The sequence below is a fragment of the Corvus brachyrhynchos genome, unplaced genomic scaffold (assembly GCF_000691975.1).
Source record: "Corvus brachyrhynchos isolate BGI_N302 unplaced genomic scaffold, ASM69197v1 scaffold114, whole genome shotgun sequence".
In the NCBI taxonomy this organism is placed as follows: Eukaryota; Metazoa; Chordata; class Aves; order Passeriformes; family Corvidae; genus Corvus; species Corvus brachyrhynchos.
The window spans coordinates 4286335-4288358 of record NW_008238337.1 but is presented as its reverse complement, the minus strand read 5'-3'; the positions used below and the strand labels follow the sequence as shown (position 1 = coordinate 4288358).

The window sequence follows — 2024 nt, the reverse complement described above, 5'->3', positions numbered from 1 at the left end:
GGGGATGCTCCCAGCCCTTTCTCCTTTGTGTACTCACACAGGACCAAAACAGAACTATCCTACCGCCTGTTGTTTTGGGGTCTTTTTTGGTCAGCTCTGGATGCAATTAGCCCCAACTCTGCTTTTCTTTAGTAAGGAGTTTTGTCTAGAAGCTAATAGGGCAGTTGAAGGGGATGGCTGGAAAGCACGGCTGTGAAAATGCTTGGTTTTGGCAGCAGACTGAGGTCACACTTCTCTTTTGAGGAGAATAAATAAAGTGTAGTGTCACCTGAGCAGCCAGATTTGCTTCTGGGGGACTTTCCACCAGTGCCTGGTGCAAAAGTGCCCATTTTAATCCATGCCTGCCACCAAAGCAGTGTGTTCCTCAGGAAGGCAGCAGGCAGAGGGCATGCAAGGCAGTGGGCATTGTCCTAGCCTGGGGACACATGTGCCAGCATCCAGGTGGAGGTGGCCTCCTTGGCCTGCTGGTGTGAGCCCTGGAGCTGCACATCAGATGCTGGAGCTGGGACAGTCCCAGGGAGCACTTTTGGCTGTGTCCTCGTGCTTGGGACACCCCGAATCCCAGTTATTTGTGCCCAGCCGTGGCTGCCAGCTGCTGCCCTCACGTGTGTGTGCAGTGGGAGCAAGGTGTGCGCTGCGGTGACGTCGGGGTTGGCGCTCTTCAAAGCGCTCTGCGCTCCAGGACCAGCTTGCAGGATTAGGACCTAATAGCTTTAAAATCCCCGTGAGCCCCTTTGTCACCCGGCGCCGGGTGCTGGTGGCATACAGGACTAGGGAGGCTCACTTATCCCTGGCACCAGGAAGAAAAACCCCGCGGAAAACAGCCCCTCACAGCCTGTTGGAGCAGGGATTTTCTTTAAAGGTGTAATGTGGAAACAACAAACACGTAACTTTCTGTTGTATCCTTTTCTCCCCTCAGGCGGAGGTCGGCAGTGATGAAGAGCGTAGACTAAATGTGAGGTAAGCAGAGCTTTTGGGCTCTAAGCATCGTTTCCACTGTTGTTGTCTGCCAAGCATCCAAGTCCTGATCCCACAGAGATCCCCGAGCCTGTGCCTTGCCTGGAGGGGATGGCATGGTCTGCAGAGAGCTGAACCTGGGAATGCTCTCTCCCTCATCAGTTTTGAGATGAGCGTTTAACGAGCTGAAAGCATAAAAGAGAGCTTGTGATCCTTTTTCCCCTGGTGGGAAGACACTGGAAAATTGCTGGTCAGCTCTGGCCACAGCACTTTAATGTTATCACAGCATCTCTGGCTCTACTGCTGCTCCCTGAGGCTGGGGCTCCGCTTGGGAAGGGGGCTCTGCTCCCAGGCTGGGGAGGGGAGAGCTCTGCTCATTCCTGGGTATTGAGTGTCAGGAATTTGCCTCCTTGGGGTTGTGCAGAGCCACTGTGTTTGTGTGAGGGGAAGAAAGGGCTGAGCTGTCCTGCTAGAGGAGAGGCTCCTCTTGCTGACACTGTGCAGATCCAAAGTGGTGACACAAGCTCATGTGCTGGGGCCCTGGCTAATGGGGTCTGAGTAATGCTCTGGATGGCTCACTCTAAGCCTGGCTCTTACAGGCAGCTCTTACCCTCTAACCTGTAAACCACAGCCCAAGAGAGCAGTGTAAAGGCACAACAGTGGTGCAGCAGTCAGTCTCTTCTGCTTGTCACTCCTTCCTGCTTTTGTTGTCCTGAGTTCAGGAAAAGCAAAGCCACTCATGCTGCTGCTGAGACTGTGTTTGCCCTGCAAGTGAAGTCAGAGACCAGAAAGCAGGGCTGCTCATGGACAGAGTAGGAAATTGTTGGACTTTTTTGTTTCTGTGTTCTGGGATGGTGTCTCCTGGCTGCAGCCCACCTGGGAAGCCTGGAATTCCATAGCTGTCCTGTCTGCACACACATGGGGTGCAGACAGAAGTGCTGTGTCTGCTCTGTGTGCTCTCCGGTGTATGGGCATTTCATGGCTGTCTGTTATGCCATTTGAGAGCTGACCTTGTGGAGAATGATTTTTGTATTGATTCAATCAAAATTCAGGATTCCCAGTTCTGC

General features: G+C 53.1%; 1 protein-coding gene across 1 annotated transcript in view; it reads left to right on the top strand.

The window, feature by feature from the left end:
* The first annotated feature begins 915 nt into the window (after positions 1-915).
* The window catches only part of SSH1 (slingshot protein phosphatase 1), a 27977-nt gene continuing 26868 nt past the window's right edge, over positions 916-2024 (top strand). The window contains exon 1 of the mRNA XM_008634070.2: positions 916-960. The gene's annotated coding sequence lies outside the window, so the exon portion shown is untranslated. The remainder of the gene's footprint in view (positions 961-2024) is intronic.